Genomic DNA, 13,643 nt, shown 5'->3' with positions numbered 1-13,643 from the left:
AAGCCAAATAAACAAGGTAAAAACGTGGCTTAACATGGGCGGGGTGGGGTGGTTAAAGGGGGGTCTCTCTTTTTTTTTTGGGCTGGGTTGTTGACAATCGAGGCGGAACGCAAAATGTCTCACGGAGCTCATTTAACGGCCTCCTATCCAAGCAAACGATATTTATGTGCTCTCTACGCTTGTGAGTGGGTGTCTTTAGCCCCCAAACCCCCCTCCTGTGCGAGGTGTGCGTGTGTAAAATAATGAGTCATAAAATTAAATTTCATTTTCAACGCCAACTTCGATTTTGCGCCCCAAAGGGCTCTTAAGCATTTTTCTTTCTTCGCAAAAGAGACTTTTCTCCAGGGAAAAGATCTGAAATTTTCCCGCTGACAAAAAAATGCAATTTTTTTTTGTGCCAGGCCCTAATTGTCACACACATCGATTATCGCTGCTTGGCCTGGCAAATAAACACATCAGCCCATTGACACGCACCTTAAGCCAAGCAGCAGCTTTTCCGACTTTTCCGACATTTCCCCCCAAGGTTTTCCCCTTTGTCTTTGCTCATATTTCGAGGTGTGACAAAATGAATATGTTAACTGCGCCGGCAAACGCATAACAACCAACACTCCCTTACTTTTGGCAAACAAAAAAAAAGGTAGAAAGTCTGTGTGCGTGTTTTTCTTTTGAGGGGAAAAGTGTTTAGTAGGCCCTAAACTTTCGCCGTTTTTAATGAGCCGCCCCTGTCGAGGAAAAGCGGAAAGGAAAGTCAAAGCGACAATTGACATGCAACTCGAGGGGGTAACAGAAAGAACAATAGGTATGACAGTCATACTCACGAAAATTCAAAGTTAACTTAAATTAATGCGCTAAAAAAATAATTTAATATATTTACCACACAGACAAAAAAGGAAAATATTTTGTGTTTAGAAATGCACATTTTATTTATGGCTTACCACACCCACAAAATTTATATCTTTTGCGTCTATAATTTTCAATATAGAAAGTGCCAGTACTATAAGTCATAAGTTTTAGTTTATTAAAAATTAATGAGGTTTTAAAAAAAACAATTTTAGAATTCCTTAAAAATTCACTTTTTATTATACTGCAGTAAATAGTACATTTTTAAAAGTTAAGAAAGTTACCATACATCCCTTTCATCTGTCATTGGCAATACAAAAATATTCTTGATAACTGATCGATTTTTGAAATTTAAAATAAAATTTTAAATATGTTTATTATTTAATATATTTTACAATATTATATCCATGAGAAATGTGAATTTGTATATCTGCCTTGTTTTATTTATATTAATAGCTTCACTTTAATAAAAAACAAAACAATTTCAAAAGTTCTTCCTAAATTTATTTTATTGCTGTTTCCATTAAACAAAAAACAACATTTATTTTTTGTTGCGTAACTGTAAGTTTATTAATTATTTGTTATATATTTTTCACGCTATCATCGCTATTGGTGCAGCAAGCGTAACTTGTTTATGGCCTCTTTGTTCCATTTCCTGTGTCAATTTGCGTATGACTGAGTGGCTTGGGCATACTGGATACTGGATACAGGTTAGCAGGGCAGCTAGCAGAGGTCATAATCAAATTTTATGGCAAACACTTGAACACCAAGTGAGTGGAACGGGAAACGAGAGGCAGAAAGCTAGAAGCTAGAAGCGAAAGTTGAGGGAGACAAGTGAGTTTGGGCTTTGCATACTTTGTGGCATCGAAGCGATTGCCAATTGCATAAAAGCCAATTTGCCATGGCTGCAAAATAGCTGCAAGTGGCAATTTATTAACACATTCAACACAAGCATACACACACACCACACACACACACAGCTGCAGTACACAGATACAAAGGATTGTTGCATCAATTGCAAGATGGCAACGCAGCTCGATCGAAACATTTTTACCTGAGAATGGAAAATGGAGAATGGAGAACGTAGAACTTCTCCAGGTGGCAGGCAGCATGTGCCAGTTTTTTCCAACCCCCCCTACCAGTTTTCCCAACCCCCCTCCCCTTCTGTATCCACCATTATTATAAACGCACACAAAATGAGCTATGCAACTCAGACGTGGCTGCTTTTTGCAACTTCTTCACTTGCCACCTGGCAGCCCCGGGTCCGCATACCAGGGGGGTTAAAGGCGGGGGCGTGGCACACGAGACGACCGGCCGCCCCCGTCTGTATGAAATAAGCAAAACTAATATTTCAGCGCCATAAATCATAAAAAGAAATAGAAATTGCTGCAGCCAACGGACTGCTCCTCGATGGAATCATGGGCGTTGGGGCTTAAAGGGGGGGGAGGCGCTTTTAGGGGGCTGAAATGGAACCATAACGCTACAAAAGGGGGCGGGCCCCTCACCTGAAATCAGTTGAAGAGGCACTAAAGTCACACTATGGGTATAGGTCACTTCAAATTGTCTCAAAATATTTTAAATAATTATTACATAGCCCTATAAATGCGTTAAATTTAAAACCTATTTCCCTAACAATTTAAAAATAATTTCAAAACAAACATAATAAAAATGTATTCTTTTTTAAAATATAAAACATTTTTCTTATCGTAACAATTAATTGTAGAAAGTTATTCTTATTTATCTATTTTTATTTGTAAGGTCAATGTAGCTTGTTCTATAAGTTCCTAGGTAAATCTTAATATTTTAAGCAATTTTTTATATCCAAATAATACAAAATAAATTATTTATCAAACATTAAAAGAATAGTATTAATTATACCTAGATTTTTATTTTAAATAAATTGTATAAACTTAAACGGATGCTGGAAAGACCATTTTTATACAAAACTAAAAACGAATTTCAATAATCTCAAATTATCTATAAAATGTAAATTACAAATCAAATATGCATATATGTATACAAATAAAAAAAAGCGATTAAAACCTTAATATACTAAGCTACTTGACTAAGCCATTGAAATTAAGATATTCCAATTAATAAACTTTTTTTTACCTCTTGGCCCTACTTACAAATGAATTCCCGTAATAATTTTGTCAATTATATAAAGACAAAATCAATAAGGCTCACAGCACAATAAACAAACGGCTTGATAATAAATACATTAATAAGTGGCTTTTAAGGACTTCCTTTAAAATCTATTTAAGTCTCCTCCACTTACACTTATTGTAGATCCTTTGAAACGCCGTCCTCTGTCGAGTGCCCACTGTAGCCTGTTTTACACGCAGTTTTGCGAACCTGAACCTTTCTTTTGCTCGACTTCTGCCCCTTGGCATTGCAGGTGGGCGTGACACAGGGGAAGAGGGCGGGGACGGGGGTTGAGGCAACCGGGTCACTTGTTCATTGTCATAAGTGCAGTTTACATTCAATCTAAACACTCACCACTGCCCCACCTCCATTTCCACATGGTTCAATCGATTTCTATCTGGCAGCGCATAAATCGCTTTGCCACATGCCCCTGGTCGGTCGGTCGCCTTTAACCCATAGGCGGGCGCACTGTATCGAAACGACTGCACCCCGAACACCGAACACCGAACATGTGCATAAATCGTGGCGGAATCTGGCCATATATATGTATATGGTAGCAACGGGGTGCAAGGTGGCCGGACTGTGAGGAAATTGTATTTGTGGTAAAATTTAATACCAGAGTCTCAAGTGCTGCAAGTATTACTATACGTATGAAGAGAGAAAGTCATGTTTTATGGGGTCATTTAAACGTATTACTTCAATAAATTGTCCCTTTCCTTTTGCTATTAGATGGCTTTTTAAACTAAGCACTTCATTACTTTAATTATCTTTATTTATATCAAGACAAAAATATAAATTAAAAAACAATAATAATCATAGTTCTTAGACATATTTTTAGTCAAATTGAATTTTGCAATAATTTAATACAAAATATATATATCACAAAATATGCGTGAACCTATATCAAATATTTAAAAACAAAAAGTTATTGATTTTACAATATTAACGAAAATTGTTTTATTTATAAATAGTTTTTTCGCAGAGCTAAATTTGGCAGAAAAATTTTACAAATATTAAAAAAACATAATGGAAAATTTGGAAAATATAATAGTTATAATTGTTTTTAATATTTTAAGGCAAATAGAAATTAGCAATTGAGTTGCCATTATAAAAAGACCAAACAATTTAATAGATTTTGAAGAACAAACCATAAAATTCTTTTTAAGGATAGATTACTTTTGTTTTAACATTACATAAATTTGTTGTTTAATGTACTAAGTGTTGATTGCTTACACGTTTCGTTTGAAGTAATTTTTTTGACTTAACTATTTACTTTTAGAACTTTTTTGTCGAGCAATGTTAATTTCTAAAATGTTTTAAGTCTTTAAGCTTTTCAAAATGTTTGCATGCGTATATTCCTGTTTTTTTGGGTGTTTGGCAATTAAGTCAGTCGTTTAGTGGTTAGTTTAGCAGTTTGCCATGCAGTTGGCCCTACAGGGAATGTATCAGCACTTGTTCCAATCTGCTTCACGGATGTCCAGAAGCACCTGACCCCCTTGACCGACCCCCCATTTACCGACGGACACACCGCCACTGATTAGCCGGGAACGTGACCGATTGGCTGAGTGGGTGGAATGGGCTGGAGCAGTGCTGCCAGCATAGCCTATTTTAGTCTAGATCTAGCATATTTGAATAGCTTATATTATAGTCATAGACCTGGCATTACTTAAAAATGTCCTTAATAATTAAATATGTACACTCAATAGATTTCTTTAATGCTCTTATGTTTGATATCAATAAGCCACACCTGTATCTGTTTGATATATATAGTAAATATGTACAAAGGGAGGACCAAACAAGTATGACAATTTTAAATTTAATTTAAATATTGTATTCATCCGCTTATGAGATGCGCTTTGATGCAATTAAGGAATTCCAAAAGAAATTTGTTGAAAAACAATTGCGTTTAAGGGTCTGCGCCTTGCTTGCAAAATCACTCATACGTACTGTTGCTTGGAGGCGTAGACTTGGGTGAAAAGGAGTTCTAAACTTAGCGCTCCATCCAAAAAAAAATTGCTTAATTGCTCTACATATTTGAACTTCAATTCATTTCATTTGGAAATGGTAAAGACAATTGTTTGCACACAATTCGGACTGGCTTACGTGTGGAATGAGTAATTTTTATGGCAACTTCGAGACCATTAAGCAACGCTTTAAGCTTAAAATAAAACTTTTTGGTTTTGAAACACATTTATTGTGAATCAAACCCTATTATATTGGTTAGAGTAAGGCTTTTTTGTTTGACCAGCGAAATGTGCATATATACTCCTTTTGTTAAATGGATGTTTATTTTTTCTTTTCGTGAAAACCGTCTTAAAAAAATCTGAAAGCCAAATTATTATAAAATTATATTTGTATAAAATTAAGGAAAATTTATATTTATTTAAAATAGTTAATATTTGTTCTTTTTTAAAACTATAAAAAGGTCAAACAATTTAAAACACTTAGGTGTAGCATTATTTTGGGATTAAAATAGATGTATAAAATTAAGGAATAATAATGTTTTAAATTGGATTTATAGCTACTATCATTTAAAACCTTAATGTGTTTTTATGTTTTTTTTTTTTAATTTTAATATAGCTTGATTTCGACAATTATTTTTAGTTTCTAGCCTATTTCAACGATTGGCACCACTGGTTTGGATTTGGACATGCATAAGTATAAATTCCAGCAGCCCGAGGCAATGACTTCTGGCCACCGCACTAGCAGCCGTTGTATTTGGCATTATTTACTGCTGGTAGTAGTTCCTAGGGGCAGGACCCAAAAACAGCAAACAGCGAATGGCAGCACCCGTGACCCCTGACCCGCTGACCTCTGACCCGTAACCTATAGCCCGCAGTCCGTAACCCAAAATCCGAGTCCCAATGTCCGAGATTTGCATATTTTGATGATACATGGCACTCGCGCTCCGCTGATGCTACCTAAAAAGTGGGCGGTGCAAGGCATGGCACAGAAATACTGTATACTGTATACACCCGGAATTTATGCAAAAGTGCGCGGCCCAAAAAACGCGCGAAAATTCAAAACGCGCGGTTTTCGGTCTGCATATTTTAATTTCCTCTTTTGTTTGGCCCCCAAATTTTTGTTGTTTTCTATGGTTCTTTTTTTTTTGTTGTTGTTGCTTTTGGTTTTGTCCACTTCCGGCTGCAGCTGCTGGCCATTAACATCCGGCTTCCGAGGCAGGACTCGGATTTGGACTCGGATTCAGGTTCAGATTCAGTTTCTGGTTCTGGTTGTATCTGGCACCTGGCTGGCACCTGAGTTCGATCGGTTTGTTGATTTGCCACCGCCACCGCCATCGCTACCCACTTTCCAATCCGCAATACCCAATCCCCCAGTTTGCAGTTTTCATATTTCCAATTTGCCGGCCACGCGTTTGACAGCCCTGTGGACCGAAAGCAAAACTGGGGTCCATTTGCTTTGTGGTCTCGGGAGGAAGTGCTCGGTAATCGAAAGTCCGTGTGCTGCTGCTGCAAAGTTGCCAGGCCACACAAACTAATCAGCCAAGAAACAGCGAAACAGGCCTGAAAATACACGCTAGCCATTGAAAATTGCATATAACAAACCAACATAACAATCTTAAACTGGCTAACTATTTTGTGTTGAATTGTCTAATATTGATAAATATTATTTGATAAATTTGAGGAACAACTTGACAAATACAACATCCGTTTAATTTTTAAATTTATTTGTTTTTAATTATATAGTTGGTAATTGTTCTTTTAACTGTATTAATCAATAAACAAAACCCTAACTAAAAACTGAATTAATACCTTTAACAATATATATTGAAATTGTTTTTTGTTTTTAACAGCTAAATAAGTTGCCACTTTTAGCTTAAATGTTGAAATAAAATTTAAGAGTTGCATGTAGCACCTTTAAAAATCTAGAAATTGCTTTGTATATTATTAGATTTGAGTAAATTATTTCTTAAAGCTTTAAAATGAAATTCCAAACTTACTAGCTGCCTTAAAAAAGAAATCTCGTAATTGTGTTATATATTTTAATTTGTAGCTTAAACATTTACATTTTTAGCTAAAATTCAAAATGACTGTAAAAACCTTTAAATTGATTTGTTTATTTTAGATTTAAACAAATAAGCTACCTATTTCTAATTGAAATTCAAAACTCACATGCTGTCGATATAAAAAACTTGTAGATGTAGATTTTAGCTAGCATTTGCAATGAAATTTAGTAAAACTTGGAATTGCTTTGTGTATTTTATATTTAGGCATGAATAAAATTCAAAACTCACATATTTATATATGAATGCTATACACATAATATTGCAGTTTTGCTGTAACTTAGATAAACCAAATGGACTCTTTTGTGAGCTTAAATATGATTTTACACACACATCTCCTTCGACAGAAAGGTCGAGGAAATTCGGTAATCCGATCCAAGTGCATTCAGTAGTTTGGCTCTCCGAAACTTTTCCGCTTTTCCACTTTTCCGCTGGCCAACGATTCGAGTTTCGATTTGATTCTGTGGCGCTTTTTAGTATCGAAATTGAAAATGCAGCTGGACGGGATTCGTTTGTGTTAGTGTTTGTGTTTGTGTTAGTGTTTGTTTTTCCGGGGGGCATTTCCTTTTGGCTCCTTTTTGTTTTGCATGTGTAATCCGATTGCAGGCGAGGAAAAGTGAAATGTCTGGGAACGTCATCATCAAGCGGTTTTTCTTTTTTCACCGATTTTTGTTTTTTGATTTTTTAGATTTTTTTTTAGATTTTTTTGTTGGATTTTTGTTTTTTGTTTTTTTTTTTGGCTTTTGTGTTTGCCCGTGAAATTGAAAACGGCAACCGCAAATTAGAGGGTGAATACGAGGCGGGGTGAGGGTGGGAAATAATCGATAGGCAGACAAAGAATGGCCATTGAACCCGGCCGGAAAAAATCCGGCAAATCTATTAAAGCCAAGACTTGGGATCTCAAGGACTTAGACGGCATCGGAAGCGAAAGCCCCCCGTTTGTTTAACAAATTTGCCGCTGCCCATTAACACGCCTGTTTTCGCTGTCGCATTCTGGGGGCTAAAAAAACAACAACAACAAAAAAACAAAAAATAACAGAGGAGGAAGTTGCGCACCAGAGCCAGGATATCCGGCATTTATTTCGCTACTCCCTGTCGCTTTTCCTCGCCGTTTTTTATGCCTTGATAAGACGGCCAAACACACAGCCTCCCCACAGACAAAAAAAAAACATATGCCAGCAAATTCAAATGGGAAATGAAAGAGATTTTTATCGTCTCGACGGCACTCGGCAGCATAACGCATAAAGTCGGCCAACACGAAAATCCATTTTATCATCTTATTATTATATTTATTTATTTTCCTGGCGGCCCGCCCGCCTTTTGTGCAAAGCAAACTATTAAATAAAATGTTGTTTGTTGTTTGCTGTTTGTTGTTTGGCCTGTGCTCATCGTTTTTGATTACACAACGGAGTCCAGGGATTCACATGGCCCAGTTGGATCATTTTCGAGATCATTCTGGTTTATGGGTACGCTATACGATTCTGCAAATTTTTGTAATCTAATCTGTTATTAAATACAGTATTAAAATGGTTAGATTTTTTTAACTCAAAAATAAATAAACAAGTATGTACAAAAATAATAAATAAATATATGCTCTTAAATAAATGTCCTGAAAATTAAAAGACATATTTGATTATTTGATTGTTGTTGAAGTAAATAAATAAATAGTTACCCTTATAAATATATTTTGAAAGCTTAAAAACAAATGGTATTTTTTTTAAATTTGACCTTAAAAATTGAAGTCTCAGTTGTTTTTCCATAATCTCCACAAAGCAAACACTTACTTACCTTTTTCCTCTTTCTTAACAGCAACTTTCCAGGGCATTTAAAAGTGTCCTTCCTTTTTGCCAATATCGTTTTTAATTTGAGCCTCTTATGAGAAGGACAACAGCGCAGTTTTATTGTTGTTCGGTGGGCGTGGCGGAAATTAGCTTTTTTTTTTTTTTTTTGCGGGACATTGTGTGCCACGCCCCCACATAGCCATTATACTGCGCCTCCTTGGTCCTTTTGTCGTTAAAGGTGAAGGCTTTCGGAAATAAGTAATTGTTGTGCTGTTACAGGTAATTTCCTCCCGTGCCCCCAAATATTAGCCCCCGAGCAGAGAGAAAATAGAAGGAAACGTTTCTATATATATTCGTATATTTGTTGTTCTCATATACACAGATATATATAATTTATATATATATATATATATATATATATATATATAGTTTTACTGACGTATGTATATAATAATTATATATATAATTTGTGGCCTGCAAATCTTTTTACACATGTCGTTATGGTATGTAGCACTATATTCGAGGGATTTCAACACACAACAATGGGGCAAGCTGATTTTAGCTATATAGTAATAATTTGCTTTCCTTTTTTTTACACACTATAGTACACACTTGGTGTTCGCCTTGGTTTTGCTACTTAATTCGTTAAACATACAAAGCAGTTAGTTGGTTTCACTATGTGATGAATATATGCTATATTCGTATATGTTTAATTACGCTATATGCACTATATATAGGATAATTCGGTGGAGTTGCTGTTGCTCCAAAAAAATGTACATGTCTACGCCGCTAAGTGAACTCTTAATTCATTATTTATTTATTCATTTTTGTGTGTATATAAACCTTACAGAGAGTGTGTGCTTTTCTGCCTAGTTACATTTGGGATATCGTCTAGTTCGATAGATTATCATTGGTAATTGGGTGCTTGACCCAAAATTTATCATTTTCCGGCTCGTTTGTGTGTGCGTGTGTGTGTGTTTGGTTTATTTTGAGGCCTACTATATAGGCAAACAAGAAATCAACTGAATTTGCCCAACAATCAGCGAATTGTGAGCACAGTTCGGGTCAAATTTGTTTGTGCGAATTAAACAATTTTTGCCAAATTGAAATCCAGAATTGTGCCCCCTCTTCGCCCTTTACTTTCGGAAGTCTATTATTTATTTACGTGTGAAATGGAAGCCAAACTCTTCACTTCGTACACTTTTCGGTCGGCCCCCTATTTGCTGACCCTTGGCATACAAGGTACACAGAAACATAAATGGTTTTGGAACGAAAAATAACTTATTTATATGAAAAAGAAATATATAAAAACAATACAATTTATTAAAATGTTTAATTTCATTTTTCCCAAATTATTTTAAATTCGCCATTATTTTACATATATTTAGTTATTTAAATTAAATAGTTAAGCGGCATGTCCAAAAAATTATTAATTAAATTATTGAAAACAAAAAAACAAACAACAAACATTTAAATAAAATTTGTATATATATGTGAAGTATGTTACAAGTTAAGTATGTTAAATATTATTTTATGTATATTACTTTTACTACTTGATAAATATATATTTTAATTTTTATTTAAATAAAAGAGTTTTACAGTCTAATCGTAATTCATTATTGAAAACAGAAAAATTGAAATTTTACAAAATTCAAAATAATATAATACATATGCTGCTGCTTGCTTTAACTAATATATGAATGGTTTTTTAAATAAAATAGTTTGGCAGTCTAATTCGAAAAAACGAACTTAAACATTAATTTAAAGTTTCAAATTATTATATTTGTTATATTTCATATTTATTTTATAACTTTTGCAACTTAAAATCTTAGACCACTGTGGTGTTTTATTTTTAGCTGTGTGGGCCAAATATTTGATTTGGCAATCAGGCGCAAATACAACAAATTTGCCACAAGAGTGGGTGTTGGTTGGTGGGTGGTGTTGTTGGATGGATGTGGGCAATTGGTTCCTGGGCAATTGCCTTGTCCAGTTCCTGTGTCAAATGCATGTCACACACACACACACACACACACTCGGGCAAAGTGTGAAATGAAAACACGGCAGCAACCGAAACGCGTTACAAAATGTTAATTTGCAGTGACATTGGCGGGGTGGCGATGCGGTGGGTGGTGGTTGAAATGGGTGGCAAATGGTGATGTTGCGACTGCGGCAGGTGCCTCACTTGACCACAAGGCTGCAGCTTTGTGCACTACAGGCATTAACAAACAACAACATTTGCAATCAGTCGGATGCAGCAGCAACAACAACATCGGCAACAACAACAACAACAGCAGCAACACAGCTTGATGATGACGATGACGAGCAACCGCTAACACCAACCGAGCTGCAACCAAATGACCAATGAGCCAACCACTGCCCACACACACACACTCACACACCCTCACACACATATGTACATGGATAGATGATGAGACAGATAGACAGGCAGACAGAGAGGGAAAGATATGGAGAGTGGGCCATGTGTCAGAGCAAGCTTGTCGCCCGTTATGCCCTCTAAAAAACCACAAAAAGGAGTATAAACTACTGGAGAAAGTCAAAAATTTCTAACAGTTTTAAAACATTTTAAGCTAGTTACAGAGCTTAATATTTTTAAAGGAAAGAAGCAAAAAAAACTAGGCATATCTACAACAACCCAAAACAAGGCATTGAAAAATCGGTTTTTGTATCGAAACCCAAAAAAAAAAAAAAAAAAACACTTTCAAAGTCGGTTTTGTATCAAAACCCTGGGAAATAATGGTCAAATGTTGGAATGTCATACACCGTTGAATTCGTAATAAAATTTCCAATCGAATGGCATTCAAAGTTAAAATATTTTCAGATTGTCAAATTTCTGCAAAAAATGATGATATACCCCCTTACAAAAAAGTCGGAAATTTGGACATAAATAAATTCATCAAAAAACGTTTTTCAAAATTCGTTTTTTTTGTTAAAACTAAATTAATTGTTTTCAATCGATCAGGGATGGATGGCATAGGTTGCCAGCTGTTCAAAATAGCAACTCTTTTGACTTAGGGTCTTATTTTGGCAAAGTTACAACAAAAAGACTCTTCAAAAATAAGTTTGTTTGAAAAATCGCCAAAAATCCCAAAAAACACATTAAAAACTTGGTTTTTTTGTCAAAACCCTGGGAAGTAATAGTCAAAGGTTGGAATGTCATACACCGTTGAATTCGTAATAAAATTTCCAATCGAATGGCATTCACAGCTAAAATGTTTTCCATTTTTCATATTTTCGCCAAAAATGATGAAGTACCCCCTTATTAAAAATGCGAAAATTGGCCATAAAATTAAATTTTCAGAAATTTTCAAAATCGACCACGGATGAATAGAATAGGTCTTCAGCTGCAAAAAACTGTAACTTGTATGTCTGTGCCCATTATTTTGGCCAAGTTACGATAAAAAGACTCTTAAGAAATGTGTCTTTTCTTACAACTCTCGAAAATTAGAAAAACTCTCTAAAAATATCGGTTTTTGTTTAAAAATCCTTGGAAGTAATGGTCAAAGTTGGAATGCCATGCATCGTTGAATTCGTCATAAGATTTCCAATTGAATGGCATTTACAGCTAAAAATGTTCGTTTTTGGTACATTTTTGCAAAATATTATGAGCTATATGAGCTCTTATCGAAAATCGAAATCGAAAACGGTGAAGAAATTGTTTCTTCGACATCCAACAAGAATTAATAGTTTAGGTGCTCAGGTGTATAAAAAATTTGTATTTGGGTGATGTTTCAATAACCAATAAGACATGCTATATAAATTCAAAAAAATTAATCAGTAAACATAACTTTAAATAAAATGTTCATATACTAACAAGCTTTGTTTTAGATAAACTTGCACATTTTGAAGCTTTTGGGAAGTACATATTAATAGGGTTGGTTTACAGGGTATCGCATGGTGCCATCACTGTTTGTGGCGAATGCCGCTGGCTGTTGCTGTCGCTGGGTCAATGTTGATGCTGATAAGTAGCAAAACATGAGGTCGCCTGTAATTATGCGAGTGTTGCAAGTTAATTGCAATTGTGTGCAACTGACGGTAGCGAGATTAATTAAATTCATCCCATGCACGGCACGGCACGGCACTCACCGATTGCAATTGCAGTTGCCCAGCAGCCCCACAGCAACATCCTCGCATCCTCGGGTTGGCTGCCATCAGTCAATGCCAGGACAAGGCAATGGGGACAGTCAATCTGTTTATTTGCTTACCCAGCGATGCCCCTTTTAACCCCCCAATGCCCTCTGATGACCCTTAGCACCCCCTAACACCCCCTCACGCACATGGCATTGTTTAAAGTTTACTAATTTCATGCATATTGCTGGGCGCATTTGTGTTAGTTAAGTGATTTATTGTCGCAAAATTGTCATTATTAAAAATTAATGATGTCATAATTAAGTGTGTTGCTGCCGTGCATGTTGCTGCTGTGCAGTTGCTGTTGCTGCTGTGCTATGCGTTTTATTGTGAAATGATTTACATGCCGTCACGGCCGAAGGGGCGGAACATTAGCTGCTCCGGACATTTTAGCAGCGCAATTTATGAACTGCAAACAACAAATATGCTCGATTCAATTTAATTTCCATAATTTAATTAGTCTTGTGTGGACAGCGGCGATATACGCAATGGGGGTTATGGCTAGGTTGTGTTATTTAAGGGGGGCCATTTGCATAACCAGTCACCGACCGAGGTAAAGTGGTTTGGCCTTGCTCATCTCCCAGGTTCGGGTTTTGAAAACAAGAACGAGAATGAGAACGATGTAGGTCGGAAGCAACTATGGGCAACTATGTTTTGTATCTGTGCAATACTTAATTCCCCATGCAGCTTTAATCCGCTGACACTGC

This window comes from Drosophila elegans, unplaced genomic scaffold (genome assembly GCF_018152505.1).
Source record: "Drosophila elegans isolate 14027-0461.03 unplaced genomic scaffold, ASM1815250v1 contig_149, whole genome shotgun sequence".
NCBI classification, from domain to species: Eukaryota; Metazoa; Arthropoda; class Insecta; order Diptera; family Drosophilidae; genus Drosophila; species Drosophila elegans.
Note: the sequence above shows the minus strand (reverse complement) of the source record.